This window comes from Primulina tabacum, chromosome 6 (assembly GCF_025594145.1).
Source record: "Primulina tabacum isolate GXHZ01 chromosome 6, ASM2559414v2, whole genome shotgun sequence".
Classification (NCBI taxonomy): Eukaryota; Viridiplantae; Streptophyta; class Magnoliopsida; order Lamiales; family Gesneriaceae; genus Primulina; species Primulina tabacum.
Genome location: NC_134555.1, coordinates 27,875,356 through 27,889,995, shown reverse-complemented (window position 1 = coordinate 27,889,995; position 14,640 = coordinate 27,875,356).

Here is a 14,640-nt window from a genome sequence, read left to right as displayed (position 1 = left end):
GGTTAGAGCTTGTCAAAGATTATGATGTGACGATTAGTTACCACCCAGGGAAAGCGAATGTTGTAGCAGATGCTTTGAGCCGTAAATCGAGTTCTTCTTTGAGTTCGATGATTCAGCAGCCGTTGTTGTTAGACTTGCAACGAGAGGAGATTTCTTTGGTAGTCCCTGGAACCATTGCTCGCCTTTCAGCGTTGGTCATTCGGGCTACATTGACGGACAAGATCCGTAGAGAGCAGACTGTTGATGTTCAGTTGACAGAGATGAGAGCTAGAGCAGAGGAGAAAGGTAACTCAGAGTTTGGGGTGAATGGAGATGGTTTGGTGACTTTCAGAGGCCGTATTTGTGTTCCTATTGGCGATTATATTCGACGAGACGTCTTGACAGAGGCACATACCGCACCATATTCGATACATCCAGGCAGCACCAAGATGTATCAGGATCTTCGTAGACTCTACTGGTGGCCAGGTATGAAGAAAGACATTGCCATGTTTATTTCTCAGTGTCTAACTTGTCAGCAGGTGAAGATTGAGCACCAGAGACCTGCTGGGACATTGCTATCATTGCCGATTTCTCAGTGGAAATGGGAGCATATTACGATGGATTTCGTGACTGGTCTTCCCAGAACGCAGAAAAGTTTTAACTCTATTTGGGTTATTGTCGATCGATTGACCAAGTCAGCGCATTTTCTCCCAGTCAAGACGACGTATTCCATGAACCAGTATGCCGAGGATTATATAGCAGAGATTGTTAGACTTCACGGTGTCCCTGTGTCGATTGTGTCTGATCGTGGCCCTAGATTTACCTCAGAGTTTTGGAAGAGTTTGCACAGAGCTATGGGTTCACGGTTAGCTTTCAGTACATCATATCACCCTCAGAGCGACGATCAATTAGAGAGAGTTATTCAGATTCTAGAGGATATGCTCAGAGCTTGCACTATTGATTATTCTGGTAGCTGGGATTCTAAATTGCCTCTTGTGGAGTTCACGTACAATAACAGTTACCAGGCGACGATTGGGATGGCACCGTACGAAGCACTTTATGGCAGGAAATGTAGATCTCCCTTGTATTGGGATGAGATTGGTGAGAGGAAGATGTTGGGTCCAGAGTTGGTCCAACAGACTGCTGATGTAGTTGCTGTTATTAGAGAGAGGATGAAGACAGCGCAGTCGAGACAGAAGAGCTATGCAGATGTGCGTCGTAGGACGTTGCAGTTTGAGGTTGGCGACCATGTGTTTTTGAAGATAGCACCTCTTAAGGGTGTGATGCGGTTTGACAACAAGGGAAAGTTGAGTCCGAGATTTATTGGTCCATTTGAGATCTTGGATAGAGTTGGTGATCGAGCTTACAGATTAGCCCTACCGCCAGATCTTGACAGAGTCCATAATGTTTTTCACGTATCGATGCTCAGGAAGTATATTGCGAATCCTTCCCATTTTCTTCGCCACGAGCCATTGGACTTGACGCCGAATTTGACGTACCAAGAGATTCCGGTTCAGATACTGGACCGCAAAGTTAAAGTTTTGAGGAACAAAGATATCGGCATCGTTAAAGTCCTTTGGAGGAAACATTTGATCGAAGAGGCCACGTGGGAACCAGAGGATGAGATGAGAGAGAAGTATCCTGAGTTGTTCGTGCAGTGACGTCAATTTCGAGGAAGAAAATCCTCTAAGGAGGGGAGATTGTAATAGCCAAGCCTGGTGTACGGTACGGTTTAAGTTTTCATAAGTTTATTGACTACTTGGTCAAGTTTAGGTATAGTTTGGATGTTAAGAGTTTCGATTTATGATTTATAGTATGGTTGGTTATAGATGATGTGTAGTGCTTTTGTAGCGGCGTTACGATTAAATTCATGATAAATTGTATATTGATTCAAATGAGGTGAGGCCTTTTCCATTAGAAAGATAAGACATAGAGGTGTAACTTTCTTATTTTGAGTTTTGTTCAAATCATTGTGGAAGGTAAGACAAAAGTGCCCCGAAGTGTTTCGTGTGTCTCGACGTTCCTCCAGTGACACATGTTGGGAGAATGGGCATACCTTTTTACTTAGACGTCTAATTGATCTGAAATTTTGAGGGATTCAAGATAAGACATAGAGCTACAACTTTGTAGTTTACCACCTTTCCAAATTATGAAGGGAAGAGGCGTTTCAGAAGCAATCTTTGGAGTGGCAGTGCGCAGAGTGCGCGCCCGAGCGGGAATAAATGTCCGCACGGGCGAGCCTACTTCGAAAATTTTGGATTTCTGGCCGAGAGTTCTGCGCTCGGGCGGAAAAAGATGTCCGCCCGAGCGGCCAGCGATTTTTTAAAAGCGTGTTTTTGGAGTTTTAAGTGCTTATATACAAGTGTTGCTCCATTTCTCTCATTTCTCACCTCTCATTTTCGGATTTCTCTCCTTGGGAAGGCTAGGGTTCCTTATTTCTTTCACTTCCTATCTTCGATTCAAGCTTTTAGTTGGTGATTTGAGTTAAGATCGAAGTTCTTCTTGGTGCTAGGAAGCTAAGGTAAGCTTTTGGTGTTGTTATTTCTTGGTTTTGGAAGAGAGATGATATGGGATTGTTGTTTATGTTGGTTTTATGGATTATTTGGCATGGGTTTATGATTATTGAGTTGTTGATGGTTCAATACATGGTTTATTGTTGTAGGTTTTGTACCAAGATTATAGATTCAAGGTGTTCTTGTGGTTTGTAAGTGGAAATTCATCCCTTGTGCTCACATGATGTTATATGTATTGTGTTTCAAAGGTTGTAATGTGTTATTCCCTTCATTTGCTTCATAGTTATGTATTGATTCATTTGTTATATCTATTGGAGGCATTGTATGTCTCAATTGTATTGAAAGGGAATACAAAGATATAGTATTCAAGGTGTTTGATAAAATGTCCCAAAGAAAGAGTTTAAATGTTTTATGGATTGATAGATACATAGTCAGAGATTGCATACAATTAGGTGATCAACGACCATAGGCTTATATCCCTCAGAGTTGTCGATTTATATCGATGGGATAAGAGCACCACAGACAGAGTTACTATTGATATCAATCCACCATAGTAAAGAGAAATACCATCTCATTGTTATGCTATTGCTACGATATTCATGTTTCAGAGTTGATGGTATTTTATGTTTTCAAAGCCATGTTTTTCAGAATATACTATGTATCATTGCTATGTAAGAGTTCCACTTGCTGAGTTTTATACTCATTTCAGTTATTTCATGTGATGCAGATAAGAGCGACGGACCTGGACGTTGATTGTGGCCCGGAGTCATATGCATACGAAGTTGGAAGGAAGATGTTATTTTGCAAGTATTTTTGGATCATGATCATAGGAATGATATTTTGTATTTTGTTATATCATTTGAATGATCATTTATTTACTTTTAAACATTTTATGGTGATGTATTTTGAAACTCCTTCCATTTGATAGAAAATATTCAAAATTCCGTTGCTATTTTTATTGTAAACGGGTCGAGGTGCCACAATATCCATACCCGAAGGTAAGCGATGAATCCCCGACTACAATGCATCGACTCCTATATGTTTCGAAAAAACACCCAACCTTGCCACCTGATGACCCTATGAGAGTCGGTAAACAAGTCAAAGTGTAATGCTAGCATATAGAGTCTCAATGTTGTCCCGGGTCATAAAAACTAATGGTGTACAACCATAAATTAGGATGTTTCCACTCGATAAGTGAGAACCACTTGGAAAGTCCTTTATGGAGGGTTGTTTAGTGCACTCTACTAGGAGCACCTATCTGCATGCTCGGACATCATAATGTCTCCTACCAATGAAACATGGTGCTTACATCGCAGATACTAGTCTCAAACTTGAGCGGCATATATCCTTCTTAGCGACGGCTGAATCGACTAGGAACTATTTAGAATATACAGTATTGCAAATATGAGTTTCATGATACTCATCATATGAGCATCTCATATTCTTTCTACTATTTGTATATTCAAGGACTTTATCTATGCAACTAGCATGGGTATACAGATATAGATGTGCCAAAACAATAATTTCAAATATTATTAAAATAAAGATTGTTTATACATAGAGTTTAAACATGAACCCTCAGCCAAAACTTGGCTCGACGGACACCTACTCTAACAGGTTTTTGGTAGAGTTTCGGCAAGAGAAAAGGGTTTAAAAAAAATAGAAATCGTCCTCCGTTCGTCGTCGACTTTCACCGCTACGGTATTCGTATTTCGAGCGTTTTAAATGCAAAAGCACGCCATACTTCTTCCTTTTCTCATCTTTCACACCATATTATGTATGTTTAATCATGTGTGCATGTAAAATATGAATCCCTCCATGTATTTTCGTTTTTATGGCTTGTGCATACCAAAACTTTGATTTTTATGAATTAAAACTTATGGTTATGATGCACAAAGGGGCTGCCATGGTAAGGCTATTGGAAGAGACGTTTTTCCACACGTTTAAGGGTCCTTAGGTGCATGTTTAAGGTTTGGACAAGATAGGGTAGCAACATGAACGAAAATATCGAGTTTCATGGGCTAGGTTTTTTGGCTATGGTTCCTAAAATCACACGGCTCTTAGTTGCTGTTGGAATGTGTTCAACGGTCCTAAGAGAGTCTAGTCATGGTCTTATACGGGCTGTGCAAGGGCTGTAAGGGAAGGGTGAAGGGTGCTAGCCTTTTTGGTGTCATGGATGGCATTGAGGGGGGCGGGTAGGGCCGTGCTTGAATGGGTTGTAGAGGATGCTCCAGTAGGTGGTTAAGGGCTTCATCGTGGTCCTAGAAAGGGTACACAAGGGCTGGTTGGGTCGGCCAAGGGCTAGGGTCGAGGCAAGATAGGGTTCGAACAAACTAGGGCTTCGAAAATTAAGTTTAGAAAATTTAGTAGCTTCCTAGGCTTGTTCAAGGGTTATAATTGGCTTGATTTGGGTTGAATATGGGTTATTTAGGTGTTATTAAGCTTGGTTTCAAGTTTGGTTAAGTTTCAAGTCAATACGAGTCAAAACCGGGGTGTACGTCTAAGGACTAAAAATGAATAAACAAGAATTAATTGAAACGCCTAGATTTAAGCTTAATAAAATTATGAAAAATTATATTTAAGCTCAAATAATTATTAAAAGCCTAAGTTTTTAATTTGGAAATTTTATATTAAGGTTTGGTTTAATTCGGAATTAAAATGTATTAATACGTTATATTTAAAGATTAATTTAAAAGTCATTGATTTAAGCCAAATAAAAATATGGAAAAAATAATCTAAGCTTAAATAATTATTTGGGATGGTATAGAGTCGACGAAATTAAGAAAAAATCAAAAACGTGAAATTTTACGTCTAGGGATAAAACGGTCGTGGGTACGTCAGGTGCGTCAGGTGCGGAAATAAATTGACCAAGAAAGCCTGACACCCTTATGAATAAGTCTTAGTGCCTGCATGCAAGAGATCATGCGAGGGAAACTCCTCCATCTATCCGGCTCAAAGAGAAATTGCTCCATGCCAAACGGTTTTACCAACACTAATCTTTTATGAAATCAATAAGAACTTTGTTCTTCGTTAGCCAGTCCATTCCCAAGATAATGTCAAACTATGGCATCGGCAACACAATCAGATCGGCATACATAGGTGGCCCTAGAGTTCAAGATCAATATTTCTGACCATGCTAGTAGCTGATAACTCTTCCCCTGATGGGACTATCACTGATTAGTTCACGTCGAGTCCAATGGACTTAACATCCAAATGATTAGCGAACGTCTCTGAGATAAAAGAGTGTGTGGACCCGGAATCTATCAAGGCCTTCATGGCCACTCTTTTTATAAAGATATTTCAAGTCAACAAGGTCGTGTCTGGGTTCGCCTCCTCTGCCTGCATGGCGAACACTCTCCCCTGGGTCTGCTGCCTCCACTGCGGGCAGTCTTTCAGCATATTATTGCTGGCTCCACACTTGAAGCATTTGCCCGATCCCCATAAATACTGTCACGCATGCTGGCGTGGCACTTCGAGCACCTGGTACTCATCAAGCCTCTGAGGAGCCTTCTACTGAGAAATAGGACCCTTGACTTTCGACAGTCCATGAAATGGCCTCTTCCCCTGCTGTCCCTGAAAAGACCTCTTAAACTGAGGCTGCTGCTAAGGTGCCTGATAGGGCCTCTTGCCCTGCCTGTCATTCTCAATGTCCTTCTGGTCTTGCTCTGCCGCCATGGCTCTTGACACGACAACATCATAAGTAGTAGGACCAGCAACTCTCACATCACGGCGCAAGACCGACCATAACCCATCAATAAAATGCCTTAACTTCTCTCAGGCATCATTCGCAATGAGGGGCACAAAGTGACACCCCTCTCAAATTTCCTGACAAATTCTGCCACGCTGCTGTCTCCCTGTCGCAACGTCATGAACTCCCTGTTCAGGCGGGATCGTACTTCCTCAGTGAAGTACTTGGAGTAGAAGACCTCCTTGCAAGTTCACTGACACATATGCGCTCTCCCACCACAGTCTGTGTTCTCCGGTCAGCAGGAAAGTGGCACACTTGACCCTGTCTACATCCTGCAGCTCCATGAAAGCAAAAATTACCTCGATGGACTTAATCCATCCCTCAGCTATCATCGGGTCAGTAGCCCCCAAGAACTTCTTCGGGTCCATCCTTCTGAACCTCTCATAAACCTCCTCTGGTCTAAGCCTTGCCCATGTATCTACGACAACATTGTTCCCCGCAAACTGTGCAAAGAACTGAGTCATCCTTGCAAGCATCTGAGCCTGCATAGATGGGGGTGGGTGAGGAAGAGTGGCCCTCTCCCCAACCCGAGCTTTTCTATTCTCATCCCTTGCTCCACGGGAAACCATACGTCTAGGAGGCATACTGTTCCAATGTTTACCCAAAAGGTAAACCCAACATGCATGAACATAATATCAATATCATAAGATGCACGTAATTCGAGCTTAAAACATGTACATTATGAATTCATGACTGGATGCTTACTACATGAAAGAATTTAAAACTTTAAAACTTACAGACTTGAGGTGTGACTTCGTGAGCTTCTCGCTACCGGCGGTAGGCATAACCCTATACAAGAACAACGCTCTGATACCAATTGTAATGCCCCATATTTGACGACTGTCCTCACTGTGCCAAGACAAGTCTTTCCAGCGTGCTTATGTCCTCACTCACATGCACCCTAGGAAACTTCCCAGGTGGTCATCCAGAATTTCACCAAGTCAAGCACGCTTAACTTTGGAGTTCTTATGTGATGAGCTACGGAAAAGAATATGCACCTTCTTGATATGAGTACTACCAATAAAATCTTTTAAGCCCTCCTCAACTGCACAGTCTCATAGCGGAACAGTTTTGGAATTCCTCTCCTTCCGGTGTAAGATCGGTTCATTCATGTTCCCTCCGCCTAGAAGCCTGCCAGGAGCCGCTCATTGTCCGTGCAACCTCATGACACTGGCGATCACCCCCAACCCTCTTCGGCCCCGGGCCTCACATGCCCACCAGCTTCCGCTTGGTTCGTCCCCGAACCACACCGTACTAGGAGAGAACCTGGTTCTGACACCAATTGTAACGTACCGTATTTTGAACTACTTAAAATTTGCGGAAAAATAAAAAATTTTCTTAAATAAATAATAATATTTAAAATTGCGATAAAATAAAACTGCTCGTCTAAAATATTTGAAATAAGAACGATTACAAACAACATTTGCCAAAAAGGTACTCGTTTAAACATCGTGAATGTTAGAGTAGATGTCCTGTAAGCCAACTGTTGGCTAGGGAATTTATTGAATCAAGTGTAATAAACAATCTTTATTTTAATATAATTTACTTTTTAATGGTTTCATTTTACTTTATCTGTATACCCATGCAATCAACATAGAAAAAGTCCTTGATAATGCTTTAATACAAATGAATCGTAATTCGATGTTGAAACTCATTTGTAAACACTGCATATTCTAAATTCGTTCCTAGTCGATTCAACCGCCTAAAGTAAGGATAAAGGCCGCTTGAGCTCGAGATTAGCATCTGTAATGTTGTGTACTGCATTTCTTGGTAAGGGCATAAAGATGTCCAAACATGTAGATGGGTAGTCATATGATGATTATACCGAACAAACCTCACTCGGACTTTCCAAGTGGTTATCATTAATCGAGAGGATAAGTCCGTAGTTATGATTGTACACCATTAGTTCTTACGACTCGGGACAACACTGAGGCTCTATATGCTAGGGATGTGTTTTGACTCGTTTACCGGCTCCAGGAGAGTCATCATGTGGCGAGGTTGGGTATAGTTGCGACACATATAAGAGCCAGTGCATTGTAGTCGGAGATTCACCGCTCACCTATGGGCGTGGATATCCTATGTGATCTGATGAAATAAAAGTGCGTGGAATCTCTGGCCAGAGTATGAGATGTACGTTAGAGAAGGAGTTCTCCAATAGTACATGCGATGCCACTATTTATATGTATCACATAGTTATCGAATTATTATGCAACCCTCGATGAACCAATGGTTGCAGATTCGATCGGGATATATGAGATGAAGGGACCGTACTGTACGCTAATCATAATTGACTGGTTCTTGCAGGCACTATCAATGATACCTAGGGAATCATGGGGCGATGCTACTAGATGCTCTTACCATGATTCGATGGGTTTAATCAGAATATGATTTCTGACATTCTCATGATCAATAATTGATATATAGAATGGGTTAAATAAAGGTAAGCCCGAATAAAGGATTATGTCCTGAATCACAAAGAGTTGTGAATCCACGGCTAGCTGTATCCCTGAACCATTGAGGGTCAAACAGGCACTGGATCGTTTGTTCCCGTTGAGAAAATAAATTCAAGGAGTTGAATTTATATTATGATATAGTAAATTCAAGGAGTTGAATTTATGATAATTAAATTTTGAGAGAATAAATTCAAGATGTTGAATATATATTATGATATAGTAAATTCAAAGAGTTGAATTTATGATAATTAAATTTTGGGAGAATAAATTCAAGGAGTTGAATTTATAATTTAAACAATAAATTCAAATGTTTAATTTATAATCGATTTAATTTATTAAGCTCAAAAGTTGAGTTTATTAAATATTAAATTAAAATTGGTGGGAAGTATGTTTAATTGGCTTGTAGGAGTACAAATCCAACATACTAAATAATTAAAATTCTTAATGGACTTTGATTAATTAATTAAACTAGTTGGACTAATCCAATTAATTAATCAAGCCCATTAATGTTAATTATGATTATTAGGTGATTGCTTAATTATAAATAGGAGTTAGCATGGCATAACCTTAGCCTCCACCACCATATTTTCGAAAATCCTCCTTCTTCTCTCCATAAAATTTCGGCCACTTCATTTGGAAGGAAAAGTTTGAGCCGTCTCTCGTTTTTAATCTCCTACGAAAAAAATCTTCTAAATTTCTAGTGCAATTTAGAAGAGGAATAAATCTTCTAATCGTGGACCTGATTTGAAGATTGAAGGAAGGAATTTTTGAAGATCTTTCGTAGAGATTCATCAAGAGCTATATTCGCCTATACCGGATTAATTGGAGCCAAGTGATTTAAATCACTAAAGGTATAATTCTAACACCATATGAATGATTGATTATAAAACCATACGAGTGTCCAAATATATCTTGAATGTCAAGTTCTAATAAAAATTTTAAAACTTCCACTGCGTTTTGGGCAGGAGAAAACCGAGATCCAACAGTGAAATAGTTTCATTAAATCAGAGTAACTAAATAACATGTTTGAAAATTCTTGAAAACATAGGCGATCCTCGGGTTTAGCCTCCGCGCAGTCCGAGCCGACTCACTGGTCCCCAACTCTCGCCTCCTCAAACCCATCTTCACCTGCATCGATCAAGTCTAGTGAGTCTAAAGACTCAACATGTATAAACTGAGAATAACAAGTAATACATAATAAAACCACATGCATTTTAAAGTAGGACATACATACTTGAACATTAACGTACTTACATAAACATAGACGTGCCATCATATCGTAAAACTTTTCATAAACGTACTTGCATAATACATACGTGAACGTACATAATCATCATTTTGCGTAGAGATATGTTTCAAAGCAAGTGATCCGTACATAAATGCATTTGATCAGACTAAACCACAGTACTGGGCAGGCAGGGATGTCCATTTCAACAAACATAAGATCTCCGGTCATACTTTATCGGGTGGATTTGTCTCTGGTCATACTTTACCTCTTTCCAATCCCGATCACAACCCGGTCATACTTTACCGAGGTGGAAAGGTCCCCGGACACGTTCTCCGGCTTCCTGACCCGTTCATAATTGGTCACAAGACATTTAGCATACCTAAAAAATAAAACAATTTTTTTTGCACGTCGAACATACTATTACATTATGAATGCCTCCCCAAGACAAAAATTTTAATTTTTTTTCTTTTTTTTCCAGAATGCTTTGCGCTAGGGCGGTAAAATCTCGTGCTCGATCGCCGCCCTGCGCGAATTTTTTTGAAAATAACACAGTTTGAGCAGTCACACGATAATGACCATAACTCACACGTTTCTTGTCCAAAAAATATGAATTTATTGTCAAATCGAAGGTATCGAAGAGTACTAAATTTTATATGTTGAAATATTTTCCAGAAAATCGACCAAAAAAGTACAATACACGAAATGACAGCAACATCTGATTTTTATTTAGGACGAGTTGCGACACAATTTCTTGAAGGAAAATGGACTTGAATTGCTGAAATTTTTGAAAGGGAAGGGTGGAGGTGTTTCTGCTAAAGAAAGAGCCTAAGAACCCTACAAGTTCTCTTCACAAAACTGAAATGAAATTGCAAGAGACTTTGTGTGTGTGTGTAACATGAAGGTGTGTGTGTATGTAAGGGGTGTGCGCGTGAGTTTTAGATAAACTATGGAATAAAATTTGCTTAATTAATAATTAATAAGTTAATTAAATGTTAATCCACACTAATTTACCAAAAATCCTCTAAGTAAAATAAAATATACAATTGATAAACTTTAAAAGTTTAAAACCTTAAAATTACTTAATAAATTAAATTAGGATTTAAAAATGCTAGAAACTTAATTAATCATTTAAAATGTCACTTTCTTGACTTGAAATAAAATACCACATTTTACAAATCGCCCAACTCGTCGCCGACCTCATTTCCCCGAGCCCGCATCCAATAATCGCCTGAAACATGAAATTCAAGAAAATATTTTAATATGCATCACATAAATATAGATAATTTAAAATAATGTCAATTCATAAATTATGTATCGTAAAAATAATTCTAAACTTAAATAAATAATTTAACAATTTAAATAAATGCATGAGTTTTACGTTTATTGATTTTGGGCTCTACAAAACGCATTCATTGTTACCATTGGAGAACAAAGCCTATAAATAGTCGAGAATATCAGCTGAGAAAAACTCTCCAAGCGCGTACATTCATTCTCGAGTTCAAAAGTTTCTAAAGATCAGTTACAAGAAGCTCACACTTATCAGATTTATTCATAGCGTTAACACTATATTTTGAGCACCAATATAAGCACTCATAGTTATCTTATTCGATATGTTTAGATCAGTTGTGCTTATAAACATATCAGTTGCGTACTGATAAAAGTTTTAAAGATACTAAGAGTTTCAGTTTGACAGTGTTAAGTCTAAACTAAAGTGGGTTATTACAGTTGCTGTAATTAATCAAAGTGTTTTAGTAAATATAATATCATTGAGATAGAAGAGGTGACGTAGGATCATTTGAAGTCTCTGAATGTCCACAAATCTTGTGTTATTTATTCTCAGTTTTATTCAATCTGTCTTTCAGTTATTTCCGCACTTTCATTAGTTAACTGATTGACATTGACAACAAGATTCGCGAATTCAGTTTATCACTAAACTGATTCATTCATAAAAAAGTAGTGAAAATTGTTAAGTGTTTATTCAGCCCCACTTCTAAAAACTTTCAAACGCCCAACCGATCCTAACAAGTGGTATCAGAGTAGTTGAATCTTATTCCTGAATATTTTTCATCTACAGATCTGATTACCATGCCTTCCTTCAATAAGATTCCAATATTTTCCAGAGAAGAATTCGACGATTGGAAGATAAAAATGCAGGCTCACTTAGCTACACAAGATGATGATATGTGGTACGTCATAACTGACGGACCAAAGAGAATATTGAAAGCAAACACTGCTGTTGCCATAAATGATGGTGCACCTCATCGAATCGACAAACCATGTGAAGAGTGGACAGTAGAAGATATATAAAAGGAAAGCTAATCTTGATAATGTGGCTAAATATATTCTGTACAAGACGTTGGATAAAATTACTTTCAGCAAGGTAAAGATGTGCAGAACAACAAAAAAGATATGGGAGAATTTGATTCACCTATGTGAGGGCAATGAACACACAAAAGAAAATAAACTCTCAGTTGCTGTTCAGAAGTTTGACAACATTAAAATGAAGATTGGAGAGTCCATGAACGAGTACGAAGAAAGAGTCAGCAGCATTATAAATGAACTAAATGCACTTGGAAAAGTGTATTCAAACAAAGAAATTGCAATGAAGGTGGTTAGAGGTGAAACGTTTACTACTCGTTTTTCTTAAAAAGTACAATTTTTTTCATCTATTCTACTAATTCGGTCGAATATATATATACATACACAAATATTTTTAAAATAACTTTGCACCATTAAAAAATTAAACAATCAACTATATTTGAAAATTCAAAGGAAAGAACTCAAAACATAAAATCGTCATTCGTTTACCAAACATAAATCAACAATATTTCAAAATCAAACTTAACTCTAGCATCCTCTCAAAAAAATCACAAGTCATAAAAGCTTTAACAACTTAAATCATAAACATAATTTTATTTGCAGAAAACTAGAGACGGTCCTCGGGTTATGTGCATCTTCAGCCCAACTAGTTCAACCATCAAGACCTCCATCATATTCATGCTCACCTGCATCGATCACATCTAGTGAGTCTAATAACTTAGCAAACCTTAACCATTATAACAAGTAATACATATATATCAACATGCAATAGTGAAAATACTTTTACTTAAAATAACTTACCATGAGCATAAACATAAACATTTTTTCTTTCAACATATCATATCATAATTCCTTTCATCATATCATATCATATTTTCTTTCATCATATACATATATGTTTTTCTTTTTATTGAATTCGGATCATTAATTGTGGCTTTCGTAACAGCTGAAGGTAGATGGATCCATCTACGTGTAACCACAATACTGGACAGCGGGGACACTCTCACCCGTCAACTGAGCCTTGGCCTATCATATCATCATATCATGTCAATGGAAATACGATCGTCGGGCTCCTTCTTAAGCCTTCTCCCGTAAACGGGCTCCCATTGGGGCCTTTTCCCTCACGTTATCTCCAATCATATCCTCGTATCATCGTATTAGTCACAATCACTTCACCTCCTCCAACGTTTCATATTTTCATCACTTATAAAATTTCATGCATATATACAAAAATCATTTTTCTTTTTAACCAAGCATGCAACACGTCTTTTAGCGTTAATGTTTCATAATAAAATTTCAGAAACATTTAAAATAAATATTTTAACATTTATTACAGCATTCAGGGCACTGTCAGGACCTCTACTATTTTTAAGTGTAAAATGACCGTTTTATCCCTAGAATCATAACTTTCCATATTTATCCTTAGACCCAAACGACGTCATAAATGAAAAGTCTGCCCTTTTATTGCTTTAAAAGTACTAGAATTTTTTTAAACACTCAATTTTCGGTCATATACATATTCCACATGAAAATATTAAAATATTTTACCCCTTAAATAAAACATCAACCAACTAGTATTTTAAAAATCAAGTAAAATAGTCATAAAAATGAAATCGTCGCATGTTTTACCAAACCTAAAAAGCAATAAATTTGAAAAATATAGCCCATACTAAACCTCCCAAAAATCTCTCAAAAGTATAAATAAATAGTCTTAAAATCTTTAACGTAAATCATGAATCATAAATCGTAAGTGCGGAAAAGTAGAAGCGCTGGTCCTCGGGTTGTGTGCACCTTCAGTCTAGACAAATCATCCACCAAGACCTCCCTCAAACTCACCTACATCCATCACACCTAGTGAGTCTAAAGACTCAACAAACTATAATCTTTATAACAAATAATACGTATAAAACCACATGTAACAGTGAAAATACTTTTACGTAAAAATAACATTTCATGACATTCATAAATAAACCTTAACTTTTTTCTTTTTCCTCAACATGACATAACATAAAACCTTTTAACATGATCATAAACATTTTTCTTTTTCCTTTTCCTTTGTTGAATTCAGGTCGTTAATTGTGATTTTTCTTAAACCTCAAAAGTCTATGGATCCATCTACATGAAACCGCAGTACTGGGCGGCGGGGGACACCAGCAATACTCTCATCGGTCAACTGGGCCGTGGCCTACCCTCTTTCGAATAGAATACGATCGTCGGGGCTCCTCGGACTTTTCCCATAAATGGGCTCCCTCTGGGGTCTTTTCCCTCACGATATTCCCATTCTTACCTTTACCTCATATCCTCATATCCTCTATGGTAACAATGAAAATACGATCGTCAGGATCCCACTGGGACCATAACCCTCACGATATATCCAATGTAAACACATAATAGTCACAG